Source organism: Vicugna pacos, chromosome 35 (assembly GCF_048564905.1).
Source record: "Vicugna pacos chromosome 35, VicPac4, whole genome shotgun sequence".
In the NCBI taxonomy this organism is placed as follows: domain Eukaryota; kingdom Metazoa; phylum Chordata; class Mammalia; order Artiodactyla; family Camelidae; genus Vicugna; species Vicugna pacos.
The window spans coordinates 30,122,222-30,129,390 of record NC_133021.1 but is presented as its reverse complement, the minus strand read 5'-3'; the positions used below and the strand labels follow the sequence as shown (position 1 = coordinate 30,129,390).

The window sequence follows — 7,169 nt, the reverse complement described above, 5'->3', positions numbered from 1 at the left end:
ATAGAACTACAAACCTCAAGGACCTCTGTAAAAGCTCATGTATAAAGAAAGTTATCTATATTTCCAGAATTAAAATCTACCAAATAAAATATGAGATAATCTACAAAATAAGTCTGTGAAGAATGTTTTGTCTCGTACATGATCTTATTTGATTTCAGTTGCATAAATGAAGAGAGAATATTTCCCCCAATTTTCAGATAAGACCCAAAGTAATTGTCCAAGCTGGAGCTGGGACCCAACTTCCTATTTTCTTACAGTATGGAAGGAAACTCAGCCCTTGACCAGCTGGTCTACCAATCCGGCCTCACTTTTCTTGCAAGCCCACACTGGGGACAGGTGCCCATCTCACACCACTGTCTGCTGTCAGCTCTGCTCTGCTCACCATGACTGAGGGTGCTGGCCACACAGATCGGGAGATACATGAATGATATCGAAGAGCCAGGTGGCATGTCTGCTGCTTCAGGGGTAGTGCCAATCAAGCTAGAGAGACTTTCTGCCCTTGGTGTGCCACTGTATTCCTCCTTGATGTGTGACTTCAGCTAGCAAAACTTTTCCCCCCCAATTTTTATTTTTCCTATTTGCAATTAATCAGTAACCTATGGGGTGATAAATGGAGACTTTGTAAATTGTGTGAATGTCCTGTTTCCTGGCAACCTCTAACTCAATGTTTTAGTATCATTATTACACTGGTGGCTGTAAAAATGGTAAATTTTCTTGTCCTATTATTCTGTCTACATTTATTGGCTGGCATTCCTCTTAAAGTTTTCCCTTCCATGCATACACTTCTTTTCAGTATCACTATAAACTCGTGGATTCTTTTTTAATCCCTTGTTTTATAATTCGTTGCTATTATTATTATTTTTTAGTGCTCGGACTGTCCCAAAATTAACCAGCAAAAGCGCCTGCAAGCTGGCTCTTCTGAAATTTAACACAACTCCCAGTAACAGGGCCAGCTTCTTCCTTCTGTTAAAACACCCAGTCACTCTGTGCAGATCAGCATCGAGCTGAGCTCTTTCCCTCTGGTCAGTGGTTACTGAATAAAATCTGTTTTCACAGCTTTAACTAATGTCCCACTTTAACAGTAGATAGAAATGCAAAATCATGAATTCATACTGATACGCTCATTTCTCATGCAGGAACACATCACCAGCCCACAGTTACCCCCACTCTGCATAACCCCCCACTACAGGGAGAGCCTTAGGTCACCCCACACAACCCATGTATTTATTCCTTTGCTGCATCCTACAATCCACACAAGGAAGGTTCAGCATGATGACACAAATATTACTGCCGTTTACTAGCTTAACTCATAAGCCTCCTGCAGGTCTTTTCCCCCTTAGAATGTACCCCACTAGTCAGAGCACAGGGTGCAAACTTTACATGTAATTCTTACCTCTGAGTTGTTTTGCTATCAATTTGCTAACAACATAAACTCCTTTGCTTCTGTTTGCATTTAACCTTAAGGTTTTTTCTTTTTAACTCCTCTTAGACTTTTTTTCCCAGAAGTTGCAAAAGTGTTTATTATTATTAATATTAGTAGTAGTAATAGTAATATTACACTTTTCATTTACTGGATCATTTAAAATAAATTGCAGATATTATAACCCTTCACATCAAATACTGAGCACATATTTCTTAAGAACAAAGAGAATGTTCCTATAACCATAGTTCAGGACACAATTCAAGACATTTAACATTGCTACAATATTATTACCTAATAGTCCATATTCATAATTAGGATTGTTAGGATTCAATCATTTATAGCAACCGTTTTTTCTAGTCTTTAATCTAACCCAAGATCACAGTAGCATTTAGTTGTTGTTTATCTTTTGTCATGCACTCAGTTTTTTTTTTTTAATATTTAAGACATTTACATGGTTCAGAATTTAAAACTGCATAAAAAGATACACTCAGAGAAGTGAAAACTATCACCCTCATCCATACTCCTTCCACTCTGTTCACACCTATGACTAATAGGTAATCATTTTTATTTGTTTCTCTTTTATTTTTCATATGATTCTTGTGAAAACAAACAAAACACAAACACACATTCTCATCCTCCTCCCAACCTTTTATTTACATAAATGGTAACAAGCTTTATATATTATTTTCCACATTGCTTTTATTCACTTAATAATATAGCTTGAAAATCTTTTCATATCAGGTCATGGAGATTCAATCATTCCTATTTATGGCTGCATTATACTCCATGACTTGGCTGTTCCATGATGGATTCACTCAGTCTCTTTTGGACAAGAACTTAGACTGTGCTTTCAATGTTTTGCTATTATAAGAAATTCCATGATCAATAACCTTTCTCATATGTTGCTTTGCATTTGGGGGATGGTTTCCCCAGAGTAAATTAATCTAAGCTGAATTGCTGGATCAAAAGGAACACGGCCCTGCTGACACCTTGATTCCACCTTGGTGAGATCCAGTGAAGAAATCCACCCCCCACTCCCTTAGTCACTAAGCTGCTTTGTACTCTTGCCAGCAATGCCTGAAAGTACCTCTTTCAGCCTGTGGAAATGCTGACATAGAGAAGCGTACCTGTTGCAGGTGCCTGAGAGAGGACGGTTTATTCTGTGGTATTGTCATCCCCAGAAAGCCGGTCTTTTCATCCTTCTCACCACCAGACTCTAATGTTTGTGTGTCCAACAAGACTGAAATTAGAGCTCATTCAGGTAATAAAAAGGCTACAAAGGACAGCAACACCTTTAATGATGGATGGATTGGACTTTAAACCACCTGTAGGGAGAACCCTAAAAACGGACTGTGGAGACTCAGAAGTGGGCACAGCACTGGTCTCTCAAAGAAGCTCAAGGAAGCTGCAAAATGAGAATCCAGACACTCCATTAATTAAGGAATTGGTGTGAAAGTAGCTGCACAGGAACCAAGATTTTAAAACCACGCAACTCCTGCAGCAGCGAAAGCAGGTGTAAAGGCCCGGCCCTGCTTTAGCTGGTGTGTTTTCCGCTAGTGTGAGGAAGTTGAGCAGTTTAATCAAGGCGCTCATCGATAAAATTTACAGGTATGAATTTATGTACAGTATTTAAGGTAATTCTAAACAGCTTCACATTTTAAATCCAGAATTTAGCTGCCTTTGCTCCAAACTCATAACACCCGCGTGTATTGGTTTCCAATTGCTGCTGTAACAAATGACCACAAACCTAGTGGCTTAAACAGCACAGACTATCTTCCAGCCCTGAGGGTTAGAAGTCTGCGATAGGTCTTGCTGGGCTAAAATCAGGGTGTTGGAAGGGATTTTCCAGCTTCCAGGGCCTGCTGCGTTCCCTGGCTTGTGGTCTCACTCTGCCCTCAAAGCCAGTCAAGAGACTCTCACACCCCCTCACTCTGCCGCAGACTCCTCTGCCTCCATCTTCCCCAGTTAATATCCTGTGATCACACCGGGCCGACCCAGATAAGCCAGGATAATCTTATTTCAAGGTCAGCTGATTGCCAACCTTCATTCTATCTGCAAACTTAATTCCCGTTTCCACGGGACCTAGCAGTTGGGAGCTCTAGGGACTGAGATGTGAACCTCTTTGGGGTGACGATTCTCTCTTGTTCCTAACTGTGGTCCAACTTAGTGTCATATTCAAAGTTCCACAAACAGCCTGGAAAATAAAGTGAGCTTTCCTAACGGTCCCTTGAGACACTGGGAGGGGGGTTTTAGGTCTCTACGCAGTAAATCCTCTTCAGATGGCTCTTGTTCCTGAGGTTTCTTCCCTCCGTTCCTCATTGGAACCGTCCAGTCTCTCAGCTTTCTCTTCATTTTCTCTCTCCAGCTCTCTCTCCTTCCAGGTCTATTTTCCCTCCGGAGTATCTCCCACACCCTTTCACTCTTGGAGGAACTCAGCCCACCCCGCTCTCACCTTCCCCACCTTGCATCCTCATTCACCCCACACTGAACTCCTTGTAGAAAGCGGGTAGCCAGGATGTGCTGTTTGCTTCTCCAGAGCCAGTCTCCAACCTTGCCCACCATGCTCTGTGCTCGGGAAGGCCAGTCTCGCCCTCTGGCTCCTGGTTGGGCTGGATTGTGCAAAGCATGTGCAGAAGATTGAAGGATGTGGGGGCAAGGGAAGTGGGGGTCTCTTCTCCCCTCTCCCCAGGTCTTCAGCTCCTGTATGGTGGGCCTACTCCAGGTACAATCCTCCCTCCAGGTTCTGGTGGTCATCACTCACTCCTCGCCCTTTTGCCCCTCACTGTTAGTTCTCAGGGGGGCCTCACCAACCCTTGTTGGTTTCCTTAAACCCACACCCTTATAAATAGTTTCTTCATTATATTCTGCTCAATATCCATGTCAATATCCAAAGCCATGTCTATGTTGCCTGTAGGGGACCCTGACAATATAGTGCCGATGGAGCCTTGTAAATACATAGAATTAAACACACACACACACACACACACACACACTTCAGACACGTGTCACATCAGGGATGAACCTTGGAAACATTATGCTAAGTGAAGTAAGCCAGACACAAAAGGACAGATACCTTATGGTCCCACTCTGTGAGGGCCCAGAACAGTCAAAGGCATAGAGACAGTCAGTTGAATGGGCTTGCCAGGGACTGGGGGAAAGAGGAGCGTGGAGCTTGGTTTAACTGGCACAGAGTCTTCACTTGGAAAGATGGCTGTGACGGCTGCACAATACAAACGTACTTAACGCGACTGACCCATACGTGTAAAAATGGGCAAGATGGTAACTTTCGTATTATGTATTTTTAACCACAATTAAAAGAAAAAGAAACAGAAAACTTTTAAAGTTCCTGTCACACACACAAGAGGGATCTCAGCTTGAGTTCAGGCCGTAAGCATGTCCTGCAATGAGGTGCACTTGGGAAGGTCTGGGAACGCACTGGAAAGGAAAGAAGACCCCAGCACCAGGAACCACTGAATTGCACATTTTAAGTGGATGGCTTGTACGATATGTGAATTGTATCTTCATAAAGCTGTTACCAAAAACACAACTCGCAATGAGGGGAAAGGGGGAAAAAGAAGAAGTCGGTGTAGGGGGAAATGAACCATGAGGCTGAGAGACATCAGAGGGGAATCAAGAGAGGGTTTTTAGGAGGAAGGTAAAAATATGTTCTTAAAAAATATAGAGCTTTTCACCCAATTCCTGAGACGACTGCTGCCTCCCAACTGTGTTCTGGAAACTTCAGGAAGGGAGGGAAAAAAGAATGGATCAATGTGGCAAAAGTGGGAAACAGACAGAGGGCAAGGCCGACAGCGGGCCAGACACCCCAAAGTGGGGCGTCCGAACCTCAGGAAGCAGAGCAGACAAGACAGCCTGGAACAGAGACAGGAGAAGAGATTTGAAATAAAAATTAAGTTCAGTGAGACGAGAGGGCCCACTCTCTTTCTCCTGGTCTTTTTTTTTTTTTTTAACATCCCCCTCTCCTGCACACATACCTCACTCTCTGTCTCCCTCTCATTCTCTCCCAGTTGGGTTTCCTATCTCAGCTTTGACCACTACAAGGCTCAAGCAGGGCCCTGCCCCTTCTGGTCCCCCAGAACATCCTTCCTGGAGAGCCCCGTGCCTGGCTTGGATGGACAAGCCCGGGAAGGCACAGGCCTTAGAACACACACTGGGCTGAGAAGGGGTGCTGGCCTGGCATGAGTTCCACCAACATCCAGCTTCTGAGCATCAGTGTCCCTGGCCCTCACCAGAAGGTTACCCATGGATGGAGCCAGGCAGAAACCGTCTTTGCAAAGTGCCCAGGAAAGTCCCCTGATGCCAGACCAGCTGGCAGCTCGCAAGAGCAGACAGATTTTTGGAGCTCGTTCCTTCTACTTCCTCTCTCGCCGAACATCTGGCCTGGGTACTGGACCATACGGCAGGAAGTCCTGAGCTCTTTTTACTTTTTTTTAAGCTGTGATAAGAGCTCTGAGGGCACGTCCTTTAAACATGGGGCTCACTTTTATTGTGCATTCATGCAGCAACTTTTTTTTTTTTAAAGAACACAACCTCTTTATTTCTCCTTAAGATGCAAATGCTCAGTGTGGATAAGAATGAGCTAGCTCTTCCATTTGTTCCAATGAATTCCAGTCGAGGAAGAGATTAAACAGATCTAGACTCTTGGTCTGTTAACACTCAGCTCATCAAATCTACAGCCTGGTGCTCCTGGAGCAGGACTGCCACAGGGAGGCCAGCTGTGCTGAACTGTCAAAGATGAAGATGGCAAATATGGGCAAGTCAACATGTGTGTGCATGCCTGTGTCCAGCATCACCACATGCTCTCTAAAATTCCATGTCTGGCCAGAGCTGGGAGCGATATCACGGTGCTGGCCCATCTTTGCTCCTCGGATTCTGCTTCGCTGCTTTCGAGGGAGAAAAGCTGCACATTGTCTAGGAGCTGGTGGGAGCCATTCCCTTGACAGCTTGCTGGGCTAACCAGTACGTGCATCTTTTGGTCTTGGGCCCCTCCAAGTTCACCACAGACATAGGTCCCCTCACGGGGTCCAGTCCATTCACCGTCACCTCACACCACTACTCGCCCCACTGTGGGATGGTCTCGTCTGGTAATTTTAGTGCATGTGGGGCGACCACAACACCAAGATTTTTGAGGAAGTGGTGAGCAACTATTTCAGGCTTTAGCTCCCATTTGACATTGCTCTTCATCCCCACCTCCAGGTGACAACTTCTCAGAAATTTCACTGTCACCTCACCTGCCTTGGTTTGGATCATCTCTAATCTTCCTTCTTGCCTCAGCAATTCCTCCTCTTCAAATGGCTTCTTGTTTTCAGGAGATGCATATATAGCCAGTCCTGGAGGAAGTAGCCGATTATGTTCACCTCAAACTCCAAGTTCCTCCACTGACTGCATGAGGAGGAGCTCCAGGTTGTCTTTGACCAGTGTTTCATGTCCTCCACCAGCTTGTAGACGTGATGTCGCCGGTGCAGGCGCAGCTTCTGGCCCTCTCCTGCCGTCATGTTCTCCGGCACCATGCAGCAACTTTTTTTCCTGAGTTGCTCAGGGTGGCAGACAGTAATCCTGGCTGTGTCAGGGTTCCCAGCTCACAACTCTGAAATTTGAACAGGGAAACCAATGGTCTCCATGTCACAAAGTGAGACCCTGGGTGGGGCCAGGATAAGAATGTCTCTGTCCCCAGACCCAGGTCTTGTCAAAAAGGCCTAGGATAATTGTTTGAGTGACATACTGATAA

At 44.9% G+C, this 7,169-nt stretch overlaps 1 pseudogene; it reads right to left on the bottom strand.

Annotated features, from left to right (window-relative positions):
* Window positions 1-6,352: 6,352 nt before the first annotated feature.
* On the bottom strand, window positions 6,353-6,936 carry LOC102541084 (large ribosomal subunit protein bL9m pseudogene; annotated as a pseudogene).
* Between the last annotated feature and the right edge of the window lie 233 nt (window positions 6,937-7,169).